Below are 12,862 nucleotides of genomic sequence, written 5' to 3'. Positions count from 1 at the left end.
ACTCTCAACAATTCTATTACAAATCACTGTAATGTTTGCCTGATAAAATAAAATTTTAGTTGTTTTCTTTTATATTCTTCCTTTAGTGAGATCCACAGTCTTTACAAATTATTTTTAGCAGGCTTCTCTCTCTCAGATTGACTGTTCACTCTGTTTAGCTATTTTTCTGTTATTTCTTTTTCTTAATGATTTATAAAACCCATTTACAAAACATGGTCTGGACATTAAAATTTTCTCTGTAATATGAGACAAATATTTCAACTTGGATTATGTTGACTTAACTACAAGGATTATTAAATTTTTCTGATGCAATTATGTCTTCATTAAATCTGACATGTAAATTTATTATATAAATAGTTTCTTAGAGAATTAAGATGTAAAAAAATATAAGAATAATTATTATTTTAAAATATTAGACAAATTAAATGAATCAAACCATTTCATAAGGATATTGGGTACTATAATTTAGTTTGCTTGAACAGCTGTTGGCATGTTCATAATTATAAAATTCTGCCAAATTAATGTTAGCCTATCTGTCTAGGAATTTCATGGTAAGCAAATTCATGCCTTGCATAAACTATACTATTATGTTAACATTATGTTTTTGTGCTAACCTTTATGTTAATATTATTTTGAAACTATGATAAAATAAAGAAGATATTAACCCTAATGTCTAAGTATTTACCAAATTTTAGGATATTTCTTGAACTTTTGTTACATTTATATGCCACCTACTACAATTGTTTAAATTGTTCCAAATGCCTTCAGTTCTGTTAGCAGGTCTTTTTTTCTAGTTTGACATAAACTCTTACACAGTAACATCATAGGCGTGGCCATTAACTTGACTCAAAGTTAAAGTCTTTCTATTTGTACTATAAATTTTAGCAAAACAGTTTTTTCTTAAGGAATTGACATATTTTAATAATATAGAATTACATTTTCTCTAGAAATCCTTCAGTTTCTCCTTTTCAAAATGATATCAGCAATATATTAGTAATTATAAACCAATAAGCATAGATATTAGCATTATAATGAATATACCATTAGAAACTGGGATTCCCTTCAGACTGTTCACTCCTTTGAGATCAGAGGCCCTGTGTTTGTCATAGGATTCAAGGAAAGTAAGCCAAATATGACAAAGATAATGTGCAAGGAATGACACAGAGCAACTTTCCACCTGAGTTTTAGCCCATATTTTGGACAATGATGTTCTGCGTAGGGGTTAAAGAAGTTGGGAAAAGACACAAAGGACAGGTAGATGAGGTACAGATTCAGTGAAGATCCAATTAACTATGTATTCCAAATCTTGACAACAAATACTTCTCATTTTCTGTAGAAATGTAGTGGACAAACAGAGCACAAACAATGAATGGGAGCTCAATCAACCAGCTCTGGGCACAACATAGTGGCCGTTGTGTACCACTCACGGAAGACTGCTGGCTACAATACAAACCAAGTGAGGACAGTAAAAACTCTGTCATTGTTGAGTTACTGACCACTGGAAACAGTAGACCCCAGGAACATAAACTCAAGGGGGCCTCTCATGACCTTCAAGTCCTTTGCTGATCTAAACATCAGGTTCTCAACTAGGGATAATTTTGCCTATCAGAGGGCATTTGGCAATGTCTGGAAACATTTTCTATTATCACAACTGGAAAGGAAGGTGCTACTGATGTTTAGAGGACAGAGATCAGGGAGGAGGCTAATTATCCTACAGTGCACATAGCAGCACCCCCACCCTCAACAAAGAATTATGTAGCCTGAAACATCAATAGTGCCAAGGTTGAGAAACTTCAGGCTGGGAATGGTAGCTCATGCCTATAATCCCAGCTCTTTGGGAGGCTGAGGCAGGCAGATCATGAGGTCAGGAGATCGAGACCAGCCTGGCAAACATAGTGAAACCCCATCTCTACTAAAAATACAAAAATTACCCGGGCGTGGTGGCACGCACCTGTAATTCCAGCTACTCAGGATGCTGAGGCAGGAGAATCGCTTGAACCCGGGAGTCGGAGGTTGCAGTAAGCCAAGGTCAACACTGCACTCCAGCCTAACGACAGAGCAAGACTCTGTCTCAAAAAAAAAAAAAAAAAAAAAAACAAAGAGAGAGAGAGAGAAACTTTAATCTAGATGAAGGAAAGCTAAGAGGTTCATTCAGTAGGATGTCTTTTTTAAAAGAGTGTCAAAGACATTCCATCAATAATATAAACACTGAATTTCCTTGCTTGCTCAGGCAAGACAAAGTAGCCCAGTGAAGAACTTCCTTGAGTGGCCCTCTGGTGGATAGAAGCATTTATGTGAGAGAAAGGAAATGTTGATTGTAGTTAAGTTCATTAAAAAATTAAAATCATATCCTGCAAAGGGGAGGATTAGTATGTAAATCTGCACATAACTAGGTAAAACACATCCTATTGTTTATTGACTTGTAGCTTTCTTTTTTTGATGTGTCTTAGTGTGGTTTTAGTATCAGGGTGATATCGGCCTCACAGAATTAGTTTGGAAGTGTTCCCACCCCCTCTATTTTTTAGAATAGTTGGAGTAGAATTGGTGTTAGTTCTTCTTTAAAAGTTTGGTAGAATTCACAGTGAAGCCATTTGGTCCTGGGCTTTTCTTTGATGGGAGGCTTTTCATTACGGCTTCAGTCTCATTATTTATTATTGGAACATGACATCACTCTTGATGTTAACTGGGATCACCTGGCTGAGATCGTGTTTGTCAGACTTCTCCAATGTAAAATTATTATTTTCCCCCTTCCCTATTGTTCTCTGTGAAAGTTGCTGTGCACAGCCTACACTGATGGTGTGGGAAGTTAGTTATTCAATCACTTATTTATATCAGTGTGGAATCATGGATATTTGTTTTATACTTTGCATTTACTCCAACACCATGCTATTTTGATGCTCAGATTATTCCAGCTTTGGCCATAGAGAGCTCTTTTGACGGGATTTCACGCCTCATGGACGTATCCCATTGTAGTGTTTTATGTTTTATGCAAGCTTTTTTGTTTTTGTTTGTGTGTGTGTGTGCATTTGTTTGATATTTTATTTGTTTTCAGCACTTTCTTGCTTTCTGGCACCACATAATGCTCCAGGCTCATCTCTTAGACTTGTGTCCTGGTCTTAGAACCAGCCATTTCTCTAAAGAGCCCTGATTGTTTGTATCGGAAAATAGTATTGGAAACCAAGATCTGAGTACTGGGTGTGTTCATTACTACTGGGGAATCATTGGTTCTAGACCTTCTCAAATATGTATATATACTAACCTATGTTTTTATAAATATTGCTATAAATGGCCATCTATACCTATATTAAGCTGAACATGAGTTCATATTGATGTCTCCAATTCTAATCTATTGCAACTTAGACTTTCTAGCCTTCTTTTTTTGCTGGTCTGTAACCTCCCACTCCATAAATGAGAAATCTGACTCATGATCTACCATCCAGTTACTTAATTACTCACTCTATTGGAGTGAGCTCAGAAATCCAGTAGAGTTCAGTTTGTTGATATTTTGTTAAGAAACTGTTGTGTTATATTCACAAGAAATATTGGCCTCTAGGTTATTTTCTCTAGCAATGTCTTTCTCTTGTTTTGGTATTAGAGTGATGCTGGCATCATAAAATGAATTACAAAGTATTTACTACTATTTTGGGAAGAAATGCAAATAATTATTATTTCTTCATTAATTGCTGCATAGAATTCACCTAAAAAGTCATCTTGCCCTGGTGCTTTAATTTTTTAATTTTTGATTTAATTGCTTTAATATATATACTGAGAGATTAAGGTTATTATTTTTCCCTTTGAGTAAATATTGCTAGTGTGTGTCTCTTAAAAAATTGGTCCGTTTCATCATTTCATCTACTTATCAAATTTGTGGGTACACATTTATTCACAGTGTTCCCTCTTTCTTCTTTCAGTGTCCATGAAGTCAGTTGTAATGATCCTTCTTTCATTTGTGAAATGGTGATTCGTGTCTTCTCCCTACATTTTTGTGTGTTGGTAAGCCTTGCTGGAGGTTTACCTATTTTACTGATCTTTTCAAATAACTACCTTTGGTGTTAGGTATTTTCTGTATTGTTTTTTCTTTTTATTTTATTTTATTATTTTATTTTATTTTATTTGAGACAGGGTCTTGCTCTATCAACCAGGCATGATTATGGCTCACCGTAACCTCAAACTCCTAGGCTCAAGCAATCCTTCCACTTCAGCCTTCTGAATAGCTGGAACTACAGGCACCTGCCACCACACCTGAATTATTTTTTATTTTTTGAAGAAATTGGGTCTTGCTGTGTTGCTCAGGCTGGCATCAAATTTCTAGCCTCAAGCAGTCGCCTCTCTGTGGTATCCTGAAATGCTGAGATTACAGGTGTGAGCCACCCAACCCATCCTGTTTTCTCATTTTCAACTTTATGAAAATGAGAAAGCAAATTGATCCTCACATTTTTATTATTTCCCTACATGGCAAATTTATAGTAATAGATTTAAGACAAATTCTTAAATTTAAACACTGTGTTTGAAAAACTTAAACACAGTTTAAGGTTTTTAAGACAAATTCTTAAATTTAAAAACTGTGTTTAAAAAACTTAAACACAGTTCTCACACCACAGTGGAATTAAGCTGTTTCCTGGGCCCTTATTTTATGCTACTGCCTTTTTCCAAAATTTCACCTAGGCTTCTGAACTTCCCAGCGACTCTGTAACTATCTTACTTGTTCATTGTAATAACAGAAAGTTGACTGGAAAATCTACAAATATTTGGACATTAAACAAAACATCTCTAAATAAAACTAGGGTCAAAGAATAAGGCTTGAAGAGCATTAAAATATATTTTGAATGAAATTATAGCTAGTAAAAGTAGTGCTTCAAAGGAAATGTTTGACTTTTAATACACATATTTAAAAAGAAGTTAGAAAAAGTTAAAATTAATAACCTATTCCACTTTAGAAAGCTAGAGAAAGATTAATAAATTAAATTTAGAAAGTAGAAGTAAAAAAAATAAGAAAAATAAGAACATGAATTTAAAACATTGAAAATGGGAAAGCACTCCAGAAAATAAACAGTGACAAAAGCTGATTCTCTGATAAGATCAATAAAATGCATAAACTTCCAGCAAGCGTAACCAAGACAAAGAGTGAATTCCAAGTCATATCACTAATTTATAAAGAATCTTTTATGTAATAGTTTGGGTGAAAATTATTGTAACTCTTTCTTCAAATTGGTGAATTACATAGAATTTAAATGATCCCACAGATCCTGGCCTAAATTTTAACTGTTGGCTTCTGATTAAAATTGGTCTAACAAAAGTGGCCTAACAGTATTAGAAGAACTCAAATAAGAAGACTCTGAGTAATAGCAAAGATTCCTACTCCACTTTTTTATCCTCATCCATAACAAAAAGCCTAAGCACAACTATTATAACAAGGTGTTTTATGCTTCAGAATTCTGAGTAGTACATCTGTTTCCTGGGACCTTATTTTATGCTACTGCCTTTTTCCAAAATTTCACCTAGATTCCTGAACTTCCCAGAGGCTCTATAACTAGCCTGCTTGTTCTGTGGCCCACAGGGGCAGCCTGAACAAATGAGAAGAAGCGGTGAAAAACAGAAACTTCACTCAACTGTTCAGATGGGGTGTGTTCCAGACAATCGGGTATTACAGTTCCCTTTTGTATACACCTTCCAGGATTGAAAAATGAGTAAATAAACTTTGCCCTGCCTGTGTGTCAACTTTAAACAAATGACTCTTGTTCTCTGATATGGTATCTGATTTTGTCAGGGATTAGTTGTCTTCAAATCTCATTACTCAAAGTAACTGTAAAAAACCAAGGCACACAAAAAATTCCTAGTCGTTTGAGGTATAAAGGTCTTCAAAGCAGTGTCTAGAAGCAACCTTTTAAAAATTATTTTTCTGCCTTTCTGGTAACTCCAGCCCTTGTAATTATCATGCAGCGTGGATACAGGAGGATTGTCAGCCATCATCTTGAACCTGATGTTAAAAAACACGGCCTACATATATACACCGTGTATCATTTCCCCTAAGAAAACTTCATTTGCTTGTGATAAATAAAATCCCTTTTCTCTCCAAGTATGAGTTGCTATTTTAACTATTAACCACTAGGTGGGGATAAGTTACATGGAGAAAAATGAAATGCATCCTTGCGCAAGGACTTAATTTCCTAGAAACCTTGAGTTTCTGACACCCGACTTGCCTCATTACTTCTCTCAACAGCCAATGGGCCAGGACAGCAAGTCATAGACAAGCAGAAAGGTAACCTCGAGATGAGTGAGGGTTTTAAATTTTAGAACAGGAAATGTCATTAAATATATAATCCAAAACACTCATTTTACTTCCTAGAATACTGAGGTCCAGCCTAGAGACAATTTGCCCAGAATCACATATTGGATCAGGAATAAAACCAGACCTAGAATGTAGATTGTACAGGTCTTTTATCTGGCACTTTTATTTGCAAGGGTAGTGCCCGGTGTGTAAAAGACTACATCAACCCTGTGCTGGGGCACAAGCCTATAGTCCCAGGTACTCGGAAGGCTAAGACAGGGGGATAACCTCAGCCCAGGAGTTTGAGTTCAGGCTGGGCAACACAGCAAAGCCAGTCCCCTACCCTCTGCCACAGTCCAGTCTTAAAAAATATAAATAAATAAATGGTTGCATCAGTGTACCAATTAGGAGGGTGAGCAGAGGATTGTTCTGGCCGTATAGTAGAAGAAACTGTTCTAAGGAACACGTGGGCCTTTCCACCAGCAAAGTGGCTGCACCAGTGAGGCAATCAACCCACCAGCAGGAGGTGCACAGCTGCCCTCTTGAAAAAAAATTCAGTCAGTCCAAGAAATTAATGAGTTGGTAAATCTTAGCATCCACAGTGTGTGTCATTGAAGACTGTCTGCTCTGAAGCTTTGCAGAATTCTGAGATAACTTTTTTCGATTTGACAGCCATAGAAGAAGGGCATTTGCAGACAGTAAAAATATATTTAATAACACGTTCGTTATGTAACATCTTCAATATGATTGAAAGTAGGGGAGTCAGGGTAATTGGCCAGGCTGTCCAGGGCAGAGGCATGTTAAACCAAGTATTCAGTTCCTGAAAAATAACGTAACCTTTCAAACGATCACATCTTTAACACAGAGTCATAATAATGAGTTGATGTGAGAGTATAGCATAGAGAAAAAGACTATGGACAGATTTAGAATTGGTCTGACAGATCAGTCAGCTTTTACCTTGGAAATCAGGGAAGTGGGTCAGGGAAATCAGAGGACTAGTTGAGTGAAACAGTGAAAATAAGAAAGAGTCCAAGCATGAGGTGCTGACGAACCAATCTGGGTTAGGGACTAAAGTGCTAATGGATGTCCACTGAAGAAATAAAATGAGAATATAAGGTGTCTGGGAAAGGAAGAAAAAAGAACAAAGATGAGGTGCAAGTGGCATAGATTGGAGGCGGCATTCAAATTCATTTTGAATTTGGAACTTAGTCTAAAAGCATGTTAACAACTGAAAAAAGAGCTTCTTACAGCTTTGCTGTAAGAAACTAATTTAGTTCAAACAAGTATTACAGATTTTGTTAAATGTCCTTGTTATACACAGGGGCAAATTTCCCACGCCCAAACAAAAATTCATGAATAAGTTTTATAGATAAGATTTGTCTCCCTCCTCTCTCAGGTTCCTATGATTCCCCCAAAATGTTACAGAACATCCTTTTGCCAAAAATGTGATTCAAACAATGATGATATTTCACTGTGGAGGACACGAGGAAATCTACTACTGCAAAACATACATCAGAGTGGTAAATCTTTTGAAAAATAAGTCATTAACATGCGCAAACGTACAGTGATCCAACTGGAAAAATACTTGTTATTCAGAGAGAATAATAAGGGTGCTTTCTTTTCCTAATTAGTATTCAGTGTTGATACAAAATTCAACATTGTTTCTAAGCAAGATTCTTTGTCAACATAAAAAATACAAATAATTCATAGATTAATTTGAAGAAGCACTTTTTCAGTATATGTGCTAGTTTTCAGTTCTTTTGGAAAAGGACAGTTTATTCATATTCATATTTTCATTTTGAAACCACTTAATCCAATGCAGGATAACATTTTTAAATGAGTTACCATTGCAGATATGTGATAGGAGCTGAGTTTTAATATAGTATTTCCATCTGTCATTATTACTTAAGGGAGGATTCACTTATATTTTAACACTTGAGATTTAAAAATGATAATTTTTATTTTTAAAGGAACTATTTCAAGTTGGTTGGCTGAGCTGATTTTTGTTTTTACTTAGTTCTCATTGAAATTCAAAAGAACTACCAAAAAGTTAAGGGAAATCAGAGAAGAGTGACTTCAAGCGATTTCTGGAAGACATGATACTGATGAGATTAAACTTAATGAATGGCAAACCACCCAGCAGTTTACTAACACACCTGGAAAGCCAATGGACAGTTTTCAGAAAGATCTGAAAACACAGTGAAGTTCTACTTGACAAGGGATATAGGCAAGCCTAGCCTAAAGAAGGGGATGATGGGTGAGAAGGGGAAAGGGAGTTCTCAATCTTACCTTACATCCATCTTATGAAAGTGCATGGAGGCTTATTCACAGGCTATCATCCTGTCCTGCACTTGGTCCAAATAGTGTATTGGCAATCAATCCAATAGCAACTATTACGTTTGATTGAAAAACAAAAGCAAAGCCAAACCCCACTATTTCCATTAGAGTCATGAAGAATGTGATATAAATGACACTGCACCATTACCTAATCTTTTTCAGCATTGTTTAGAAAGCTTTAACCTAGAGAAAGAGAGAGAGGGAGAGAAAGAGAAAAAGAGAAACAGGGATAGAAGGAAGGGTGGGGAGGGAGGAATGGAAAGAGAAAGGAAATCAATAGAGTATAATTATGAAAAAAGAGTAGGCCAGGCACGGTGGTTCAGGCCTGTAATCCCAGCACTTTGGGAGGCCGAGGCGGGCGGATCACGAGGTCAGGAGATTAAGACCATCCTGGCCAACATGGTGAAACCCCGTCTCTACTAAAAATACAAAAAACTTAGTCAGGTATGGCAGTGCATGCCTGTAGTCTCAGCTACTCGGGAGGCTGAGGCAGGAGAATTGCTTGAACCTGGGAGGCGGAGACCGCAGTGAGCCAAGATCGTGCCACTGCACTCCAGTCTGGCAACAAAGTGAGACGCCATCTAAAAAAAAAAAAAAAAAAAAAAGGCAAATTTATTATTATGTACAAGCAATGAGATTATTTATTTAGAAAATCCAAGATAATCAAATAAAGAACTGTCAGTGTCTATGAGAGAATTTAGAAAGGCAAGGTGTTTCTGGAAAAAAAAAAAAAAAAGAAAAGAAAAGACTTTTCTATATTTGAGAAAAATAAAGAAAGAGGTGCCAGGTGTGGTGGCTCATGCCTGCAATCCCAGCTACTTGGGAGGCCAAGGCAGGAGGATCACTTGAGATCAGGAGTTCGAGATTGCAGTGAACCATAATCATGCCACTGCACTCCAGCCTGAGTGGCAGAGTGAGAGCCTGTCTCCCTAAACAAAACAAACCAAAAAAAAAAAAAAAGGAAAGAAACTAGAAAAGTAAGCAAGACATTTGTTAATAGTTTAAAAACAAACAGATAAATAGAAGAAGAAAAAAGACAAGGAATTCACTTAAGCATTTGAAATAATTTGGTATATGTTAGAAGTATAATTTTACACCAGTTTGACTTTTGAATAATGCATTGGGCTAAGTGACTAAACATCAAAGTAGACCACTACCTCGGAGAAATATATTCTACATCATAGCAGAAAATTGAAAGGTGTTTAAAAAGAAAAGAAACACCCATGTTAATGAGTTAATGAAAACATGTAAATATAAAATAAAATGCTAGAATAAAATATTGATGAATAATCCCAGATTGGGGAGAAAACTATCCAGTTATGTAACGAAACGCAGAAACCAATAATTAATTTGTAAAGAAGATTATTTTTCATTAAAAAAAATTGTTTTTGTTTTTTTTGTTTTGTTTTGTTTTTGTTTTTGTTTGAGAGGGAGTCTCTCTCTGCCACCCAGGCTGGAATTAAGTGGCATGATCTCGGCTCACTGCAACCTCTGCATCCTGGGTTCAAGTGATTCTCCTGCCTCAGCCTCCCGAGTAGCTGGGACTACAGGAGCTCACCACCACTCCCAGCTAATTTTTCTATTTTTAGTAGAGACAGGGTTTCACTATGTTGGCTAGGCTGGTCTTGAACTCCTGACTGCAGGTGATCCGCCTTCCTCAGCTTCCTAAAGTGCTGGGATTACCTTACTCAGCCAAATATATATACATATATACATATATATGTATATTGCACACACACACGTACACACACACACATACACACACACACACACACACTAAGTGAAGGTGGGAAAATGGGATAGGGAAACCCACTGAAATCTAGACTTTATTGGATGTCTTTAATGTTGGGGCCCCTCCCATTCAGAGTAAATGATGAAGCCTGGTGCTCTGCAGGTGACCTTAGCAGATGAAACACTTCCAGGAAATTCTACTACAGGCCTCCATATACATGTTTCTCAGCTTTGGAATAAATATGGTACTGCTATAATCTGCCCTGAAATACTTGGACCTGAGACAATGCAAAACAGATTAGCGGAATATATTATGTAGGTAACTAATAATACCAACTGTTTCACAAGGTCGTGCAGATTCTAGTGTATCAGTTGTCAGAAGAAACCAGAATATAAAAGACATAAGTAGAAATTTGTGTTACTCATGAATCTCTGAAAATGTGTTTCTCTTCATTTATTTCTCAGATATGTATGTCCTCCAAAGCTCTGGCTTTGTGGAGATCAGGGCTAGGAAGGGACTGATAAATGTTAGTAGTGGTCTCTCATGGCCATGCATTAAGGCTGAAGAAAACATGTTGGAAATGTAGTTATCCAATTTTCTTCTTCATAACATGCACTGGATAAGCCCCAGAGGAGACTGATGGCATGTCATTGATACGGTGTTGCATAGAGGTAGACATACAACCTGGGACTATGCATGGTAGAAAGGAGAGTAATGGAGTTCCATATTGAACCTCTCTTTCCTCATCACACTCACTAGGAGGCCAGAAGAATATGTAAAACAATAATATGATTTAGGTTTAAATTACATCTTCTAAACTATACTAGAAGTATCAGAAATACTTTTTCCTGCCATATACAAATCATGTCCAAATCTTCAAGGGGTCCAGGGCCTCTCAGCTAAGGCCTTAGGGCTGCTAAGCATGGCCACTACCCTGTGACTAGTAGGCAATAAGTAAATGTTCCCTCTTGGCCCACTATCTCTTCTTTCCTCTGCTCTCAACTCCACGTGTCCCTTGATCCCTCTTGCTCCCGCCACAGGTTCTCTTCCCTTCAGTGTGCCCTGCTTCAGATTGTCAAGTGTTCTGATATCATCCATCTCCAAGATCCTAGAGATAGGAGTGAAGCTGTGAGTAGAAAGTGAGGACCTAAGAGGCCCTCTTCCTGTCGTGTCTCCCGGGGTTGTTAAGCTAAAGTTGTCTCGGCCTCTTCCTGTGATTTATGTTGTATTTCCAAAAGCTGGCTTTTTATCCAAGATTTGTCTTAAACTTAGCCCTAGAAAGAAGGGTAGATACAGGAAACATGGTCATCAAGGATTGCAAAAATACCAATCTCAGGCTCAGGGAGTGGAAGCAACAGTTTAACAAAGAGACTTGTTTCTCCATCGGCAACACTCCCCAGGTAAGGAAGAGGTTTGGTGGGTTCACTTATTGGTAAATGACACATTTAGAAAGGAATCCAGATGCCAAATAAGGGGAAAGAGAGAGAAGAGGTAATAGAGTGGAATAGAAATCTGTGGTCCTGCAGAAAGCTTGGATAGATGTGGGCAAATTTATAGCGGCAAGTTCTCCAGCGGGTGTTGGTTCTGTGTGTTTTCAGCAGGAAGCTGATGACTGAAGAAAATGTGGGAAATGTATGTAGAGAACATGGCAATTTGGAGTTGATTCTTCTGCAAAGTCCATAGGGTGAGGCTGGAGGATGTTGTCAGTATTAGAGGCCTCTTCAGAAGGCATCCATTTGAAAAGTTCACTCATTGGGATTGTCCTCCATGGAGGGGATAAAAAACTACATGGAACCAAAGATTTGGTCCATAAAATGGATTAAAGCACATCTTCTCCACCCCGTTTTCCTTCTTTAAATTATTCTAGATAGGCTTTGTGAAACAAGACTGTTCTGGTTTATCTGATTTTCACTATAAACCCAAGTCTACTAAGGGCCAGGGTCCTCTAGGCATCGGAGATTCATTTCTCCTTTTATAGGTTACCCCTGAGATAGAAGTTTCACGGAGGCTGTTGTGCTTCCAAATAAACAAGCCTAGCCACCGCTTTCCCAGGCTGACCTGGGGAAGATGATTCCACTGCATTAGACCTTGGGGGTGGAGGACCCTTTACAGTATGGCAAAGATGAGCAGACATACTCTTGCCTTAAGTATATCTGCTTGAATAATGCTCTAGCAACACCTGAGCTGATTTATCTCTTAGCACCTCTGAATAATTTGCAAAGCTGTTCTGGGTTACTGCCAAGAACAGTGTAAGTTATGTCTTGTCATGAAGAATTGGTGAATAATAGAGTTCATTCGGTTGTAATATGCAAGCCCATGGAAATACGCCTACAGGAGGCCCAGGAATCCTGCATCCTGCTTGGATGTAGGAAAACCCCCCAGTATACTTTCCTCAAACAAGGGACTGTGACCAAATGCCACTCTTTCGGGCTCCCCCAGATCTTGAGCCTTGTGTGTGTGAATGTTGATTCTTGACGAATCTTGATTTCTAGGTCACCTCTGGATTACTCTAGAAGGAAGGAATG

The sequence above is a fragment of the Piliocolobus tephrosceles genome, chromosome 5 (assembly GCF_002776525.5).
Source record: "Piliocolobus tephrosceles isolate RC106 chromosome 5, ASM277652v3, whole genome shotgun sequence".
NCBI lineage: Eukaryota > Metazoa > Chordata > Mammalia > Primates > Cercopithecidae > Piliocolobus > Piliocolobus tephrosceles.
The sequence above is the reverse complement of the archived record's forward strand: the minus strand, read 5'-3'. Positions refer to the sequence as shown.